Source organism: Ovis canadensis, chromosome 26, assembly GCF_042477335.2.
Source record: "Ovis canadensis isolate MfBH-ARS-UI-01 breed Bighorn chromosome 26, ARS-UI_OviCan_v2, whole genome shotgun sequence".
Taxonomy (NCBI): Eukaryota; Metazoa; Chordata; class Mammalia; order Artiodactyla; family Bovidae; genus Ovis; species Ovis canadensis.
The window spans coordinates 43,757,812-43,777,539 of record NC_091270.1 but is presented as its reverse complement, the minus strand read 5'-3'; the positions used below and the strand labels follow the sequence as shown (position 1 = coordinate 43,777,539).

At 39.7% G+C, this 19,728-nt stretch overlaps 1 long non-coding RNA gene across 1 annotated transcript in view; it reads left to right on the top strand.

Moving 5' to 3' along the window:
- Positions 1-19,527, top strand: part of LOC138430858 (uncharacterized) — a 38,921-nt gene extending 19,394 nt beyond the window's left edge. The window contains exons 3-4 of the long non-coding RNA XR_011253411.1: positions 12,623-12,718; positions 17,559-19,527. This is a non-coding gene — a long non-coding RNA (uncharacterized lncRNA). The remainder of the gene's footprint in view (positions 1-12,622; positions 12,719-17,558) is intronic.
- Positions 19,528-19,728: the final 201 nt, after the last annotated feature.

Sequence of the window (19,728 nt, the reverse complement as noted above, 5' to 3'; positions counted from 1 at the left end):
TGAAGCAGGCTGCCACGTGGGGAGGGGAGGGCCATGTCGCAAGGAACTGAGGGTGACCTCGGCCAACAGTCACTAAGGAACGTAGGCTCTCAATTCAGTAGTTCACAAGGAACTGAAATGTCGATCATTACCTGAGCACAGAAGAGAATGCTTCCTCCATTGAACCTTTACATAAAACCTCAGCTCTGGCAAGAACCTTGACTATAGCCTTGACCCTGAAGTAGACCCAGTTAAGCCATGCCAGAGCAATTCTGATGCATAGCAATACTGAGAGAATTCATGTGTGTTATTTTATTCTGCTAAGTTCATAGTGATTTGTTACTAAGCAATAGATAACTTATACACTTTGTGAAATGCCCCTAAAATGAGGGTCAGGAAAGGAATAAAAGGGTATTGAGTTAAGGGCTTCCCTAGTGGCTCAGACCATAAGGAATCTGCCTGCAATGCAGGAGACCTGGGTTCAGTCCCTGGGTTGGGAAGATCCCTTGGAGAAGAGCATGGCAACCCAGTCCAGTATTCTTGCCTAAGAGAACCCCATGGACCGAGGACCTTGATGGGCTACAGTCATGGAATTGCAAAGAGCTGGACATGACTGAGCGACTAACACTTTAAGCCACCAGAAAAGGAAAGCAAAGCCAGAAGAGATAAAAAATAATAGGTAAGATATATTCAAATTTTGTAAGACGGGAAGTTGATGGATTTATAAAAACTAACTTAATAAAGCCACAAAAGTTGTTCATATGAAGGAGGAAATGCAACAAGAGGAAAATGTAGCAATGCTAAAGAACTACAGAAATGCCCTGGAATGGGAAGCACCAGATACACTGGAAGGTAGGGCAAAAAGAGGCGAGTATGGTATGAAAACAGAAGGACCAAATGAATGAAAGTATGAGTAAGAAACATTTAGATACACGGGTCTGTTCCAGTACCTTGAGTAGCAAATAACGCATAGCCTAGAAGCAGCTTTAAACAAGCCTCACTCAAGTTTTCAGTGGTAAATCCACCTGTAGAGCTCAATGATAGCTAAATATTAGGATTATTTTGGGGGGTGGTGGAAAAAACTTTTCCTGATTTAAAATAAAAGTTGAAAACTGGTGATTTTGATGGTAATTCTGGTGGAAAGTGTAGAGGAAACGAGGCAAGTGAAAGTCTACATGGGAAGAAGGGGAAGACAGTTAATAAATGACTACAGATTTGTGATGATAAGCTTGCAAAGATGCACTGTCTGGGAATGGATGGGAGAAATACAACTCACAAACAGAACACACACGTGAGGTTGTGGGAAAAGGGATAAAAAATTACTCTGGAATTTTAAGATTGGGGAACTAAGAGAATGGAGCCTCCATAATAGAACCTGTTGAATTTGGTTTTAGACCCATTGACTGAGATACAGGTTTTCAGCTGGCAACTGCAATGCTTTTGTTTCACACCATGAGAAAGACTTCAGATCCAGAAATGTTAGGAAAAGAGATAGGAAAAAATATCTTTAAGGACAAGCATGTAGAGGCAACTGAGAGGGAAAAAATCCCAGGGAATAGGACCCAAGGGAGAGAAAGAGGGTGTAATCATGAAGGTACTGAGAAAATTAGAGGGGTTTGGTGTCATAGAAGAAAGAATTTTAAGAAAAGAGAGGTAAGCAGTGTTAATCATTGCTGAGAAACAATCAGAAATTTTAAAAAACTGGAGAAAATTCTTTAATATCAAAATAACTGAAAAATCTGACGTAGGGTATCATGGGGCCGAGATAAAAGAAAGAGGGGAGAGTGATGAGCGAAAGGACACATAATATAGACCTCCTGTTCTCAAGCCTTTTTTCTTCTCAAACTCTTTTTCACTCTTAAAAGTATTCAGGACCCCTAGAGAGTGATTTTGTGGGTCATCTTTACCAATACTTAGCCTACTTGAAACTAAACGCTAAGGAAGCCATTTTCAAAGTTATTAATTCACTTAAAAATAGAAATGCTAGGGAATTCTCTGGTGGTCCAGTGATTGGGACTCTGTGCTTCCACTGCAGGGTGGTACAAGTTCAATTCCTGGTCAGGGAACTAAGATTCTGCAAACTGAGTGGTGTGGCCAAAAAAAAAGAAATTAAATAAAAGTTTAAAAAATAATGCTAACTCCATTATATGTAAACATAAATAACATCATTTCATTAACATGAAAAATAACCACACTTTCCCAAATAAAAATAATTGTAGTGAGAAGAGAGCTTTCATTTGCATTTTTGCATATTTTTTAGGTAGGAGCAATATTGGAGGCTTGAGTAAACATAGCTTGCGGAGGGGGAGTTAAAAAGAGAGAAGTAAAATCATGAAAATCATGATTCAATGAGCTGCATATGTGGAGATGAGTGTGTTGTGTGCTTAGCTGCTCAGCTGCGTCCAGCTCTTTGCTACCCTGTGGACTGTACCCCTGCAGGCTCCTCTGTCCACAGGGATTCTTCAGGCAAGAATACTGGAGTGGGTAGCTGTTCCCTTCTCCAGGGGATCTTCCCAACTCAGGGATTGAACCCAGGTCTCCTGCATTGCAGGCAGATTCTTTACAGCTGAGCTACCAGGGAAGCCCTCATTTGTGGAGATACATAGCAAGTATCTAGCCTCTAAGGAGTCCCTATGAAATGTTCTCTTTAAATAAACGAAAACAGCGCTGAAGAGGGGTTCACGGCGGATGATGCTGAGCAAGGAGCAAGCCTCTCTGGTGATCTTGTGTGTGGCTGCAGTCCAACACAGCTGGACACACTTCTTCTTTCTTGGGGTGGCTTCACAGACCCACGAGGACTAATTCTCTCACTGACATGGAGTCAGCCCAAATCATATGGGAATTATTTACAAGAGAAAACAACCCCTGGGTATGTCACTAAAATGCGAATCTGTGGTGCTATTCTCATCCTCTGCTTTTGAATATAATTTGAGCAAGCACTCTACTCATCTGTTACTTATTTCAGGGATCTCTTTCCAACTGTCTGTCATGTATTTATTAATGACTCATATTTACCTAGAGAATCAACTAAAAGAAAGTAGAAGATAGAGATGAAACAAAGAAATTTTTCTAACTACAACTAATGGTGCCCACCCAGGATCCCTTCGAATTGAAGGGTTAAAGAAGCCATTTCATTCCACATCTTTAGAAAGCTATACTTGAATACACTTCTTTTTCTTTAGGAATAGCCAAAGCTCTCATTCTCCTGAGATGTTTTCACTTTTCACTCAATTTAAATCTTTGAAGCTATCATCTTTCTCTTCAATATCTGACTTTGTTAAGGTCACTAATTCCTAATGTTAAACAGTTTTAAACTTTTTTTTTAAGTGTCCCTTTGATTATTTCTTTCATGAAAATGAATGTTAATAAGTTTTCTATTTGATTTTTATTTTCACGATTTATCTTCTTAGGTAAACACACTTAAGTTCCTTCTATATTAATTGCTTTCCTTAGGGGCAATGAAGAAATAGTCAACTTGGTTTGATTAGCACAGTTATTTTTCTATCATGGACTTGTTCCATAATCAGGAATAAGGATTTCCAATCTCAGCGCCTTAACATCTACATTTATAAAATTAAATATTGGTAATCAGAAAAGGAGTACATCAAGGCTGTATATTGTCACCCTGCTTATTTAACTTATATGCAGAGTACATCATGAGAAACGCTGGGCTGGAAGAAGCACAAGCTGGAATCAAGATTGCCGGGAGAAATATCAATCACCTCAGATATGCAGATGACACCACCCTTATGGCAGAAAGTGAAGAGGAACTAAAAAGCCTCTTGATGAAAGTGAAAGAGGAGAGTGAAAAAGTTGGCTTAAAGCTCAACATTCAGAAAATGAAGATCATAGCATCCGGTCCCATCACTTCATGGGAAATAGATGGGGAAACAGTGGAAACAGTGTCAGACTCTATTTTTTTGGGCTCCAAAATCACTGCAGATGGTGACTGCAGCCATGAAATTAAAAGACGCTTACTCCTTGGAAGAAAAGTTATGACCAACCTAGATAGCATATTCAAAAGCAGAGACATTACTTTGCCGACTAAGGTCCATCTAGTCAAGGCTCTGGTTTTTCCTGTGGTCATGTATGGATGTGAGAGTTGGACTGTGAAGAAGGCTGAGCACCGAAGAATTGATGCTTTTGAACTGTGGTGTTGGAGAAGACTCTTGAGAGTCCCTTGGACTGCAAGGAGATCCAACCAGTCCATTCTGAAGGAGATCAGCCCTGGGATTTCTTTGGAAAGAATGATGCTGAAGCTGAAACTCCAGTACTTTGGCCACCTCATGCGAAGAGTTGACTCATTGGAAAAGACCCTGATGCTGGGAGGGATTGGGGGCAGGAGGAGAAGGGGACAACAGGGGATGAGATGGCTGGATGGCATCACGGAGTCGATGGACGTGAGTCTGAATGAACTCCGGGAGTTAGTGATGGACAGGGAGGCCTGGTGTGATGCGATTCATGGGGTTGCAAAGAGTTGGACACGACTGAGCAAATGAACTGAACTGAACTGAACTGAACTGAAGCACTAAAAAAACAGAATATAATAAATCTATGTAATGCCAAAATCAATCATTTAGATTTTCCTAATTTTTTTAAATTTTAGTTATTAAGATAAATTAATAAATGCAAAGGATACTCTATATCCATTTGCCTTTATTGTCATATAGCTATAGCCTGCAATTACATTTTCACTGTGTATCCACATGACAGTATTATATGATAGTAAAAAGAACAAATACCATTTATTGCTCCTTTATTATATTGCTGGCTCTGTGGCAAGAGCTTTATATACATTATCCCATTTTAATTTCACAACAACCCTGTAATATATTCAGTTCAGTTCAGTTCAGTCATCTGAATCTTTGCCACCCCATGGACTGCAGCAAGCCAGGCCTCCCTGTCCATCACCAGCTCCCTGAGTCTATTCAAACTCATATCCATTGAGTCGGTGATGCCATCCAACCATCTCATCCTCTGTTATCCTCTTCTCTTCCTGCCTTCAATCTTTATGATATATTGGGTTGGCCAAAAAGTTCATTTGGGTTTTACATAACATCTTACAGAAAACCCTAAACTTTTTGGCCAACCCTGTAAGTACTCTTGCTGCTGCTGCTAAGTTGCGTCAGTCGTGTCCGACTCTGTGCTACCCCATAGATGGCAGCCCACCAGGCTCCTCTGTCCCTGGGATTCTCCAGGCAAGAACAGTGGAGTGGGTTGCCATTTCCTTCTCCAATGCATGAAAGTGAAACGTGAAAGTGAAGTCGCTCAGTCGTGTCCGACTCTTAGCGACCCCATGGACTGCAGCCTACCAGCCTCCTCCACCCATGGGATTTCCCAGGCAAGAGTAACTGGAGTGGGGTGCCATTGCCTTCTCCGGTAAGTACTCTTATCTCCAGTTTAATGAGTGAAGATCTTGACCTGAGTTAGCTGAGTTCATGCCTGCATTCTAGCCCCTCTATTATACACACTATTAGATTGTTTCCAGTTTTACTGTTTAGACTATAACTCCTAAAGATAGAAAAGGTGTGTGTAGCTGCAGGGTATACACATGTGCACTGCACACACTGAATACAAAGAACACTTGTGAAAATGTGAGAAATACAGATCAAAGTCTACCCTGCTTGTACTTTGCTTATGTGTCCTCAGCACACAAGAAATCCTGGTTACACAAAGAAGGAAATATAGGTTTGGGGAACTTCTGACAAAGTCACTTTGATGAAACAAGGTCACAAGAAAATGCAAGCTTATCTATCACAGATTTCAAATCTCTACGAGTGAAACTGTTCTGCTTGGCTTGAGTTCGATTTGATCTTGGAAGTCTCCTATGTTATCTGACAGAATGCTTTGGGTGTCCTTTATAACATCAGGTAATTTAGAATTTAGTAAATACAGCAACACAACATGTGTGCTACATTGTTGTCAGTTTCTCTTAGGCTCCCCCACTGGAAATCTGGTTTGTGGAAATCTCCTTCCAGATTTGAAAATGTTCCAAATCCCACATGAAGCTCTATTATTATAATATTCTCATAAATATTATCTGAAGCCATTTGCTTCTACAAGGTAATGTCCTCAAAAAAATGTATAAATGATACATTTAGCTTAAAAACATCCCAGCCTTTAATTTGTGGCAAGGGACATCCATCAGATATACAGTCAGCCTTCCCTATCCACACTGGTTCTGCATCTGAGCATTTGAACCAACCATGGATTGAGAATATTTGGGGGGAAAAAATTCCAGAAATGCTGTAACTCATAATTACGTATCCTTTACATTGTTTTGGATAGTGTAGGTAATGTAGAGATGATTCAAAGTACACAGGGGCATGTCCATAGGTTATCTGCAAATACTGTGCTTTGAACTGTGGTGTTGGAGAAGACTCTTGAGAGTCCCTTGGACTGCGAGGAGATCCAACCAGTCCATTCTGAAGGAGATCAGCCCTGGCATTTCTTTGGAAGGAATGATGCTAAAGCTGAAGCTCCAGTACTTTGGCCACCTCATGGGAAGAGTTGACTCATTGGAAAAGACTCTGATGCTGGGAGGGATTGGGGGCAGGAGGAGAAGGGGATGACAGAGGATGAGATGGCTGGATGGCATCACGGAGTTGATGGACATGAGTCTGAGTGAACTCCGGGAGATGGTGATGGACAGGGAGGCCTGGCGTGCTGCGATTCATGGGGTCGCAGAGTCGGACACGGCTGAGCAACTGAACTGAACTGATACCATCTTAAAAGGGTTTTCCTGATGGCTCAGTGGTAAAGAATCTGCTTGCTAATGCAGGAGATGGGGGTTCAATCCCTAGGTCAGGAAGATCCCCTGGAGAAGGAAATGGCCACTCACTCCAGGATTCTTGCCTGAAAAACTCCAAGGACAGAGAAGCCTGGTGGGCTACAGTCCAGGGATCACAAAGAGTCAGACACGACTTAGTGACTGGAAAACAACACCATCTTATGTGAGAGACTCGAGCATCTCTGAATTTAGATATGAGAGGGGAGTGGGTTCTAGAACCAAACACTCCTGATACTGAGGGATGACTGTATACACTTTAAGAGTTAGTGAGTTTTAATATTTAAGGTAAGTACTCATTGAATAAACTGGTTCTGATTATTTCAAAGCTATACCAAGTTTTAAAAACAAACAGCTCATGGTTTTCAGGACTTTGAGACAGTCCGTTATCTCAAGGAGCTTAGTACTTCTAAGAACTACATTAACTTTAATTAACTCTGAAATAATAGCCACATTGCATGGCAATATTGCAGGGTCTTGTAATGCAGGTCTCTCTCATATCTGGAAAAAAATTTCAAAGTCTCAAAAAACTCTCATCAAGGAAGAAAACACATTGTTATTTTCATAATAGCTTAATTTTATAATATTATTCATTAGAATGCCAAATATTAAACTGGCTCATATGAGAGACATTATTTATAACTTAACTTAGTGCAGTGTATTCAGTAGTCTACCAGTTGATACTCCTGAAAATAACTACTGTCAGTGATGTCAGCCAGATTTTTAATTATGTGCAAAATTACTATGGCCATAGAATCCTATTGATATCTTTACAGTCAACTTTTCTTCTTTTTAAAAAATATCTTTATACTACATCAGATGTTCTTCTTTTAACAAACACAGGCACTTTTTCACCTTCTTGCCTTCTTATGAAACTTGCCTGGGAATATTTTTCTCTCTGAATTTTCATGGTAGCAGACTCCTTCTTCTGTTCCTTTTCCAACCTTTCCTTATATTTTGACATCTATGACTTTTCCGTTACATAGTGTTTCCCTGTCCTAAATCCCATTTCTAGATATTTATTTTCTTCCCCTGTTTCTCTGTCCTGGATTTGCACCCCACTCCAGTACTCTTGCCTAGAAAATCCCATGGACAGAGGAGCCTAGAAGACTGCAGCCCATGGGGTCGATAAGAGTCAGACACGACTGAGCGACTTCACTTTCACTTTTCACTTTCATGCATTGGAGAAGGAAATGGCAACCCACTCCAGTGTTCTTGCCTGGAGAATCCCAGGGATGGGGGAGCCTGGTGGGCTGCCGTCTATGGGCTCGCACAGAGTCGGACACGACTGAAGTGACTTAGCAGCAGCAGCAGCAGAGAATATTTAAAGCAATTTAAGTTGATAAGGTAATATTTTAACGCATTTCTATTTTACCTATCTTATGGACAATTTAGTAACTATATTGGATTAACCCAATGAATATTGTGTGCAAGTACTACAAGTTAGACACCTTGTCTCAGCTCTCCAATGGCCCCATAGAAGCCAGCCCTGTACCTGTCATATGATCTAGCACATCATTATATTATACCCAATACAAATAGAACGTCTCTGTTATCTCTCCAAATAAACCTCAAGCTTTAAAAAGGCTATATCCTTAATCTTGTATATTTCACAGAGCTAGATATGTTAATATCCACACATTAGGAGACTTCCCTGGCAGTGCAGTGGTTAAGACTCCATGCTTCCAATGTAGCAGGTACAGGTTCCATCCCTGGTCAGGGAATTAGGTCCTCACATGTCATAGTGTGTGACCAAAAACAATTTTTTTAATTAAAAATATTTTTTAATTAAATTTCTACACATCAGGTACACAATGCTCGTTAATGCAGTTTTCGCCAATACATAAATAAATGCCTTTAAGAAATACAGCTAAACGCAATCATTGTTTTCGTCTGATAAAGCTTCTTACACTTAGTCCTCCTCCTCTTGAATGTGATACCAAATACAAAATCATCCTCTTTTAGCCTCAACTGACGTGCACAACTTGGAAGTTATATTTTGGGTGCCATAAGAGTATTTAAAAGGAGGACTCAACCTAGTCTTCATTACAAAGAAAGAGTTTTTCAAGGAAGTGAGCTTAAATGGAGACCTGAAAGATATGGAGCATCTTCCCATGTGAAGAGTAGGGGGAAAAGCCCTCCAGACAAAACATAGCAAGGGGGTTGGTGCATGCAAAGAAAAGACAAGACGGCGACGTGGTGGAAGGAGAGTGAAGTCACTGCTGACTCCAGCTTCTCAGGGTAAACGTGCAAGCAGAATGCACATCCCCTCCAACAGTGGGAAGCAGACTGATGGGGTAACAACACAGGTTTCAGCCAACTCCCTGATCTTAGTCTGACTGAAAATCACCCACTTTTACTTATGTAACTGCTCAAATATATTCTGATTGCCACCATTCATCAGTAGAGTCTCTTTTCAATCCAGGAGAGAAAAGTGTCAGCTATCATCTGGGTATAGTAGTTACTCACCAAACAAAACCATGAATTGCTGTTCTTGATTGATTCTCTAGTCACAACTAATGATAACTGATAACTCTCACCTGAACAATAATAAAAACAGAACAATCAAAAATAGTTTTACTTAAAGCAATAGGCTTATTAGTCACTACATGTTAACAATAAAATTTTCAGTGTATTGAATTTTTAAGCCTAGTCAAATCTTCAATAGTCATCCACCTGATCCCAAATACTTGGCTTTTTCCTACATATTGGGGAAAAAGCAATCATTAAATGATGATTTTACCTTAAAAAAAAAACAAAACACCCAGATGCAGTTGGTAGTAAGTATTTGAAAATCCAGCTCATGTGGCCATAAAAACTGACAGTGGCTTACTTTGCCAAATGTGTGTAACCTATGTTTTGGGATATAACACAATTTTCCATATAATAATAATCAGAATATTTGTTGTATGATATATGCACCATATAAATTTAAGTATCAAATGTTTTTGAACATGAAGTCTATTAGAAACACTGGATCTCAGAAAAGATCAAATGATATTCACATATGCAAGTGCTTTGAAAATCCTAAAGGGCTATAAAACATATCAAGTAAGGTATGAAAGTAATACATACACACAATAGCAGAAACCAAATGTAAGTGCATGCAGCAGATGATGCAATGATTATTTGTCTAATTTGCATTTTCAGAAAAGACTGTTCCTATGTTAGAGCAGCAGCGAAGTTTACAACAAGTTTTCTTTGTTCCTGGCAAACAAAAAAAGGTTAAGAATTTGCAGACAAGTCTTGGCAAAGAGACATTCTGATTCAGCCTTGCCAATCCCTGGGAGCTACAATATACAGCTGGAAAATGTACATAGGTTATGGACTTGTTCAAAAATTTTTCAATTAGTGTTGCCAATCAGTACATCTTTAGGACATCATTGGGTCCTGAGGACTATAAAAATACTTCTAGAGCATTGGAGACCATAGTTAGTTCCTCCCGCTCCTATTTCTATGCAAAACTGCTATTTGGGTTGAAATAGGAAAACAGCATAACTAAGAGCACTTTAGTCCATCTAGATAAGGCATCTGATTTGGAATACCACATTTTCGTACTTTTAGAGATTAACTAGACTGTTCCCCATCACAAAGTTTTATTTTCATTGACATGCAGGAAAAAAACCTGTTAATTTTATCCTCAAAAAAGATACATTTTTTTTCTTTGGTATCTGTTGATACTTCTGGCTGGTCATGCATATCAGCAGACCAAGCCTTAGAGATTCAAAGGATGGTGTAACCAAAGGGAATTGATCAGTCATGTAATTGATCAATCATGTAATTGATTCCTCTGACCTATTACCCCATTAAACACATAAAGCCTGAACCTCAAAGAGGTATTCGCAGTATACCTTTGTTTCTAGAGCTTTTATTTAAAGCGACAAATCAACTGCTATGGAGAAATAATGGCCACTTTTTTTTTTTTCTGAAGAGCTAAATGTTTCAAGAATTTTCCCCTCTCCTTTCTCTTTTTCTTGCTTGCTCAGACAGGATGATACACTTCCTCTTTGTCAGCCTGCCTCATAGCCTCAAATTCTTTGGCCCCTTATATGGAAAGATACCACTTGCTTAAACATGTCAAGAAGCACAAATAAAAAGAAATCACTAAAAAGATTTAAATGTATATCTTATATGTAAATACATAAACTAGGTTCAGTAAACCAGCCAGTACCAAGAATTACCCAAAATAAAGTATTACACAAAATAGTCGGCCATGACCTGACATTAGACTTATGTCGTTAAAATTGTCTTATACATACTTCTCTGTTTCATCTGCTTATTCCAGAATTACAGATCCCTTTACAGAAAATTGCCTTTCTGTAAAGGTCATAATTTCACAGTTCCAAGTTTTCACCTATTATATCTTCACTTGAATTATTTTAAAACTAAAAGAAATAAAACGAACACAATCTAGACCAAAATAGATATCCCAACACTATCTTTTAAAACTAGCTTTTCTACTTCTTTTTGTTCAAGTTACAAAATAAATGCATGCTTCTTATAAACAAATGCAAATAGCTTACAACTATAAAAAAGGAAAAATGGAAATTCCTCCTTTAAAAGCATCCTCATAATCTCTCTTCCAGAAACATCCATGGAACCTGAGAAGCAATACAGTATTGTGTTAAAGATTTTAAGTGCTGAAATCAACCTACCTGGCTTCACATCTCTTTCTCTTAGGGTTTATAAGTAGCTCCTGCATGCCTGCTAAATCGCTTCAGTCATGTCTGACTCTTTGCAACCCTATGGACTGTAGTCCGCCAGGCTCCTCTGTGAATGGGATTCTCCAGGCAAGACTACTGGAGTGGGTTACCCTTTCCTACTCAGGCGATCTTCCTGGCCCAGGGGTTGAACCTGCGACTCTTGCGTCTCCTGCATTGGCAGGCAGGTTCCTTACCACTAGCGCAACTGTAGCTCCTACCCAGTCATAATGTACATGCTTCTCATGAGTGTATGCACAGAACTGTGTGTTTCTATGTGTGTGTGTTTATCTTGGTGAGAAAGAAGAATGGCGAGGCAGGGTTATATAAGTTTGCTTATTGATACGTTTGTGGATAAAAATGTGTTGCCTGTCATTTCATAATTGTTTGAATGTGCCTGTCTCATTGCTCTGTGAATTGGAACAGTTTCCATCTTATCTGGTCTGGTAGGTAAAAACTCAGTCCATAATTCAAAAAAGTAAAAAAAATATACCCTCATTTTCTCAAAGTTGATTTAAATCCATCATCTCTGGGATGGGAGAGAAAAGAAATCTTGGTCTTCCTAGGATCCTCTATGCAGAGATAGTTTTCCTCTGGGTGCTGGGTGGATGGGACAGAACCAGAGCAGAGGAGAGTCCTTGGTCCTGGGATCATCCACCCCCGCCCCCCGCGCCCAGAGCACTCAGAAGACACCATGTCTCCGCTTGCATGGCCCTTACGGTGTGGTGGCCCTTGATGCTCTGGCATACAAACTTGAAGCTTTGTTGTGGCTTGCAGTGAAGCCACCAGCCTCAACAGAATACACAGCCTTTTTTCCCTCTGGGGTCACTCTTCCTGGAGTTGTGTGTCTGCCCATCCCATCCACCCCACCCTTCCTGCCAAGATGAAGGTCCCTATTTGTGGACATGTATTCATGAGGGCCTTTGAACTATGGGTTCCTTACTGTCTTCTTAGCAGTATGATCCAAGAAGTGGAGGGCTGATTTTTCATCTCATCTTCCCAGATACCTGTAAGCATTTCTCTTTTTTTTCCCTCTTTTCCTCCATCTTATTAAAATCCTTTTTTTTTAATAAAGGTCTAGGATAGCTATGTTCTTTCACCTGTTCTGGCCAAGACATTTCTTTCCCAACAGTTAAGAGTCTTCTCTCTTTTTCAGGACTAAGCTTGAGTGGGAAGTTAAACTGGAAATAGAATCTGGCATGCCATGCTGTGTTCCTTCCTTCCTGTAATAATTTCAGCCTCTAAATGAAAGGCAAGTAAAAGAATCAATGCAGATAGAAATGTTAATTTCTAAAAATATTAACATTCCCCCCATATACACACAAATTAAAAGACGCTTGCTTCTTGGAAGAAAAGCTGTTATAAACCTAGACAGTGTATTAAAAAGCAGAGACATTAGTTTGCCAACAAAGGTCCATCTAGTCAAAGCTATGGTTTATCCCGTAGTCATGTACGGATATGAGAATTGGACCATAAAGAAGGGTGAGCAACACAGAATTGATGCTTTCAAACTGTGGTGTTGGAGAACACTCTTGAGAGTTCCTTAAATGCCTCTGTCAGACCTCGATAGTCAACCGAACTCTTCATGCAACTAATATTGCAACTAACATTCCATAGACTGGCCTCAATCTACCATTTTAGTTTCTTTTTTTAGATATGGACTCCCACAAATCTTATGCTTCTACCACCTGAAGAATCTGTTTGTACTTCAAACAAGTGACAAATACTCTACCACTAACCTGCTTCACATTCCACCTCCTGGAATCACCTCCCCTCAATCTGAACTCCTATTCTGCTTCAGAATTCAGCTCTGAATTTAATAGGCTTCATGCTCCTTAATTGGTCCACTCTGAAGGGAATCAGAATACAGATAACCTTGTTTGGGGGCTTCCCTGGTGAGTCAGTCGGCTATTGGGTAATATCCACTCACGCAAGATCATCTTGGTACTGACTCTCCATCTTTGTTGAGTCACTTTTTCTGCCTTGTACAGGGCCAGTGGGGTTCAGTAACAGGTAGCACCTTCCTCAAAGAGAAATTTTTGCCCCAGTTTTTTCAGGTAGATAAGGGGAAGGCAGAGAATCCTTCCTGCATCTGTAGATTCCCAGCTGCCTTCAGTTAAAAATAATCCTTATTTTATTTCACACTGGTAGTCTTGGAGGTGGCATATGGGTATACCTTGGAGATATTGTGGGTTTAGTTCCCAACCCATCACCATAAAGCTAGTCACATTTTTTTTGGTTTCCTACTACATGTAAACATTAAGTTTACACTATATGGTAGTCTATTAAGTGTGCAAAAGCATTATGTATTAAAAAATGTACATAACTTAATAAAACTATTTTATTGCTATAAAAACACCAAAACAATGACAACAGTAACATCAAAGATCACTGATCACAGATCACCATGACAAATACAGTAACAACGAAAAGGTTTGAAATCCTCTGAGAATTACTAAAATTTGACAAAGTGACACAAAGTGAGCAAATGCTGTTGGGAAAATGGCAGGAATAGACTTGCTATATGCAGGATTACCACAAGCCTTCAATTTGGGGCGGGGGAACCAGTACCCATGAAGGGCAATAAAGCAAAGCACAATAAAACTAGTTTCGTGGTGGTGGTACAGTCACTAAGTCATGTCTGACTCTTGCAAGCCCATATACTGTAACCCTCCAGGCTCCTCTGTCCATGGAATTTCCCAGGCAAGAATACTGGGAAGATCCCCTCCTCCGGGGGATCTTCCTGACCCAGAGATTGAAGCCAAGTCTCCTTTATTGTTAAGTGGGTTTTTTTCTTTTTTTAACCACTGAAACACCTGGGAAGCCTAAGTACTATTATATCTAGTTTTTAATATATAAAGGCAATATTCTAGGTCCTGTTGGTTCTTTCCCAAGCTTACTGAATTTAACTTGGGAATTAAAATAATAATATTAAAAATGCAAGTGGGTTCTAATATGCATGAGCAGACATAAAAAATTGAGAATTCCAATGAGAGACAAGCCCTACTTGAGCCCATGTACTTTGATCAACCGCCTCCTCACATATTGACCCTTTCTAATTTTAGATGAAAATTAGCAATTTGTCAAGAGTTCAGGGGCTATCTATGGTGGGCTAATCAGATAAAAGTCAGCCCAGACAGAATAACAAAGCAACTGCTTTTTTTAAAACATCTTTTTTCTTCATTAACTACTGTTCAAGGCAAGCGCTGAAACAATAGGAACCTGTTAAGACATTTGACATAGTGTCTGGGGATGTTTGCTAAAATCTTCAGGGCTTTTGTGACAAAGCTAAACAACTGCAGCAGAGGATTTCATTCCCTTATTACTTAGAACTATCTGTCCAGCTTAACATCATAGATTTTTATAAAACTTCTGGAGGAATATTTTTAAATTCTTATAAATGTATTCCATTCAATCAGACCACCACAGAGAGGTGATTCTGTTCAGAAAGAACTGGGCTGATGCTGACCACCAAAAAAGTCCTATTTGACAAATCAAAGGAAGTAATCTGAGAAAAGAATAGACTGGCCCATGAAGGTCCCTTTTCCCTGTGATGCTGTGAAAATACAGAACCGCTTGTCATTGTCAGCTATAATCATCAGTATCACCCACTGACTCGGTTTCAGTGTTGAAGCAAAGCACCAAAGGGAAACATATCAGACCCACAGAAGCGATGGGAAATTCTGCATTTTCTTCTCTATTGTTTCTTACCTGACTTTGTCTAGATGTACAACTCCTAAGCAGTATTTTACACATCTGCAAGCTCTTCCCCTGGCTAAGAACTATGTGTATGCAGGACCAGAAGTACGTACTTTGTAATTTTACACAAATTATCTGAAGGTTTGGAAATAGGAATTGTACTAAATTTACCACTAAGGACAAAGTGTATCAAGGTACAGGTGCACGGAAGAGCTAAAGAATTATTCAAATGTATGGACGCCAAGGGCGGGTAGGGGGATGAGCTATGTGATGGAGACTGACATCTAAACTACTGTGTATAATACATATAACTAGTGAGAACCTACTGCATAGCACGGGGCGGGGGGGGGGGGGGGAAGGAAGCTACAATCTGTTTACAGGACATGGATTCTTAACCGTAAAGATGCATTCCAATATACCTTGAGTGAGTGAGTGAGTGAAGTCGCTCAGTCGTGTCCGACTCTTTGCGACCCCGTGGACTGTAGCCCCCCAGGCTCCTCTGTCCATGGGATTCTCCAGGCAAGAATACTGGAGTGGGCTGCCAATATACCTTAGGTGCAGACAAATACTGTTTGATCCCACTTATATGAGGTATCTAGAGTAGTCAAATTCATAGAGTCAGAAAGTATACTGGCAGATGCCAGGGGCTGAGTGGAGGCCATCGGGGGCTGGGGAGGGGGTAGGGGGACTTAGTGTTTAATGGGGACAGAGTTTCAGTTTAGGAAAGTGAAAAATCAGGAGATGGATAATGGTGAGAGTTGTACAACAGTGTGAATGTAGCTAGTGCTGCTGAGATGTATACTTGCTGCTGCTGCCGCTGCTAAGTCGCTTCAGCCGTGTCTGACTCTGTGTGACCCCATAGACAGCCCACCAGGCTCCCCCATCCCTGGGATTCTCCAGGCAAGAACACTGGAGTCGGGTGCCATTGCCTTCTCCAATGCATGAAAGTGAAAAGTGAAAATGAAGTCGCTCAGTCATGTCTGACTCTTCTCGACCCCATGGACTACAGCCTACCAGGCTCCTCCGTCCATGGGATTCTCCAGGCAAGAGTACTGGAGTGGGGTGCCATTGCCTTCTCCGATGTATACTTAAATGTAGTTAAAAGAGTATGTTTTATATTATGTGACTTTCACTACAATAAATTTTTTTTTAAAAAAGGAATTAAATACTTCTTAAAAAAAATTCCAGGGTAAGAAATCAATCTGAGTAAACCTGGACACTGGTTTTTCTAAGCTCTGATTTTCATTAAAACATGTATTTTTTTCTAGCTTTATTTTTTGTTGTCCATCTCCTTTTTAGCTTTTCCACATGGCCACTAAAAGAAATTCTTTTCTCCATGGTTGATTTGGCCATTTGGACTTTAAGTCCAAATACATAACTGACCAAGTGAACAGAGGATAAGTCCCCCTCCCCCCACAGAGATGCACTCCTTTTGTCCAGGTCATCCAGGTAGGGTTTTCAAAATACTAACAAATGTATCACTTTGGCTCTGTTTTGATACACAGTTCTGTTTGAAGTACAGTTATATTACAAATTTAAAAGACAGGTTAAAATAGGACACATAGTATGAAAAATTAGTGCAAATGTGACTGAATATATATATATGGAAGAAATACACCAAAATAGTAAAAGCCTTAAGAATGATCTTCTCTAGTGGGACAATTATAGGTTATAGTTAGCTTCCAATGTTCTACAATAAACACATACTACTTTTATAATCAGAAAGATTAATTTTAAAGGAGGCGCTTATATGTAAGCTTTTTTTAAAGGATAGGATCCCCCCCCCTTTTTTTCATAGTTGAATTCTTCACAGTGTATTTAATTGGAAAGTGTTTTATTATTATAAAAGCCACTTAATTATAACATTGCATTTGCCACCAACAGGCAGTTTAAAATAATTATTACAGAGTGAGGCGGCCTCTTACCTGCAACTAAAAACATTTTCTCTGCATTTCCCCTTTCACTGTTCTATTACTTCCTTGCAAACATTTTTTAAAATTCTTCTTTCAATACAATGATGGATTCTGTAACCATACTCTTAGAATTTTCATGATCGCCTATTCCAACATCACCTGGAATTATCCAACTAAAACGTGACATCCTCTAACAAAGGCAATTTCATTCTCTTTCCAGAGAGTTCATCAACATCAGCAAAGTTAACAGCAACATTGTTTGATCTATTTGTAGGTATTAACCAATTTTTTCCTCACAGAGAAAAAAGATATTTGAAATGGATTTTTGCTTTTTAATAACGATATACTCCACTATATCAAACCAACTCCACTATGCCAATTACCACATGGGAGATTGCAATTTCTAAATGAAGCATTTACAAGGATGTCATTGTGTCTCTTTGAAATGCATGACCTTTCTATTCCACTTGCTTTTTCAAGGTGTCTCAGAGTTGGACACGACTGAAGTGATTTAGCAGCAGCAGCAGAAGATGGAATCCTCCATTCCAAAGTCACAAAGTCGCTTCTCTTATTAAATTTAAGCAAAGAAGAAATAATTCAGCTATATGGATAAAAGGCAGCTGCTCTTGGCCAGTCATTCCGAGTCTATTTTCTGAGACAGGAAGTGGGAGCTGGAGGCAGCATCGCCCAGTGAGTGGTCTGTTAAGCAGAGCTAATCCAGACCCCGCTTTCACATCTTTGTGGGTCTCAGGACCTTTCATGAAGCCCCTTAGTTCAGCTATTCTAATGGGTTTAGAGTCACCAGTCCGGTGTCTTAGGAGATTTTTAGAGCATGATTAACAAGAAAAGAGGCTCTGGCACACAATAAAAATCTGAAGCTTCCCCACTCCTGCAGATACCTAATTTAACACAGAGAAGGACTCTTAATTACCTCCATTTGAGTAGAGATAAAGTTACCTTGAATGGAAAGTGAAAGTCGTTCAGTTGTGAGTGATTCTTTGCAACCCCATGGACTATAGCCCACCAAGCTCCTCCATCTATGGGATTCTCCAGGCAAGAGTACTAGAGTGGGTAGCCATTCCCTCCTCTGGGGTATCTTCCCGACCAGGGATCAAACCTGGGTCTCCCACATTGAAGGCGGATTCTTTACCACCTGAGCCACTGGGAAGCCCTTGAATGGAAAAGCTCTATTTTAATGAGAACTCTCTTTTCGCCTTACTATTTTATTATTATCCACCTACTATTTTTTTGTTGTTATGCTACCATACGTTTTGAGAAACACTTCCAACACTTCTTGTTAATACTGTTTACTCAAAATTCAATAAATTTACCTCCGCATCACCCTCCTCTCTCTCGAACCCACACACTCAAAAAAAAAAAAAAAACGTATTTAATGAAAACTAGTTCAATGTCACAGCAAACTGGACTGAGACAAGCAGATGTTAAGAAACTAGAACTGTGAGAGTGCAAGCCATCTAGAGAGTGCAAATAAATGGAAATACTGGGCTGGCCCAAAAGTGCATTCGGGTTTTCCATACCGTCTTATGGAAAACCCCCAGAGGACTTTTTGGCCAACCCAATACAAGGATGTATACACATGCTGGACAACAGGGACAGAAAACAAGATCCATCTAAAGTTTTTCTTGGTTTCATGTACTTTTCTGAATCCTCATATTTTATTTTCTTGAAAAATAAAAGATTTGTCCTGGATCCTTAAGGATGTTTGTCTATAGTGAAAGATCAGTCAGCCCTTTGACGTGTTTCAAGGACTAAGTTGAGTGCTGCAAACAGTGGTGCGGTGGACTGGCAGGGATTTTATACGGGGATGTGTTCTTTATCATACAAATAAAAAAGAAAGAAAGAAAAAGAGGAAAAAGAAAGGAAGAAGCAAAGGCCTTACTGTATAGCACAGGGAACACTGCTCAATATCCTGTAATAACCTACATGGGAAAAAAACCTGAAAAAAAATGGATGTCTCTATTTATAACTTTTTTACTTTGCTGTACCCCTGAAACTAACACAGCATTCAAGTCAACTACACTCCAATAAAAAATTTTTAAAAGAGTAGAAACAAAATTTGAGAATATTGGTAGATGGGAAGAAAGCGAATGCAAGATTACAAAACCAAATGTCACCCGGGTCAACTGAAAGTCAGTTTGTCAAGGACTCAACCTTTTAATTTAACGCTTGGCACAGTAGTTGACTTCCATATAACTCAGTCCCACAGGGGCTTGTTGGACATTCCAGCATGTGCCCAACACTGGGTCGGCCCTAATGAATCAGAAAGACAATTTGGTCACACTAACTGTTTGAGGAGAAAATTGCTTTTTTGTGTCCTGCCTCAAGTTTTCATATCTCAGCTGGATAAATCTCTCTGATGGGTGAAATAATTATGGGGATGACAAACCAAAATGTAGATGTATGCCTAATAAATCATATCTTGTCCTGACTTTTCTTGGCTATTCAGCATATTTTACTTGACATTCTAATATAGACTTGACTCCAGTTTTCCATGTTTTCAGAGAATAGCTGTAGAGAAACTTTTATAGCATCCAAGGGAGAAAGCCACTTCACTGCAGTCCCAGATAATCAGAAGCAAAAGCAGTCCCTGGGTATATCTATTGGATTTCGTGAACCCCAGAGGAAATGG